Source organism: Zootoca vivipara, chromosome 10, assembly GCF_963506605.1.
Source record: "Zootoca vivipara chromosome 10, rZooViv1.1, whole genome shotgun sequence".
In the NCBI taxonomy this organism is placed as follows: Eukaryota; Metazoa; Chordata; class Lepidosauria; order Squamata; family Lacertidae; genus Zootoca; species Zootoca vivipara.
Window position 1 is genome coordinate 50,561,432 of NC_083285.1, and position 240 is coordinate 50,561,671.

Here is a 240-nt window from a genome sequence, read left to right on the forward strand (position 1 = left end):
GGGACAAACTATATCACCAACTGCCAAGGACCGGGGCGGGGGGGGGACATCCTTTCCCCACAACATATGCCTTATATCCAAGTATATGTCTCTTCATGAGCTAACCTGGGCTGAATCTTGGGACCTTAATGCACTTTTCAATAAATATCAGCAGCCTACGGTATGCACATTTAAAGCACCAACGCCACAAATTCAGTTCATGAAATGTTGGTTTACCATCATCCTCTTCTTCCTTTTTAG

At 44.6% G+C, this 240-nt stretch overlaps 1 protein-coding gene across 2 annotated transcripts in view; it reads left to right on the plus strand.

Moving 5' to 3' along the window:
• Positions 1 to 240, plus strand: part of ATP6V0A4 (ATPase H+ transporting V0 subunit a4) — a 48,890-nt gene that overhangs the window by 48,587 nt on the left and 63 nt on the right. The gene's annotated exons all lie outside the window — the stretch shown is intronic.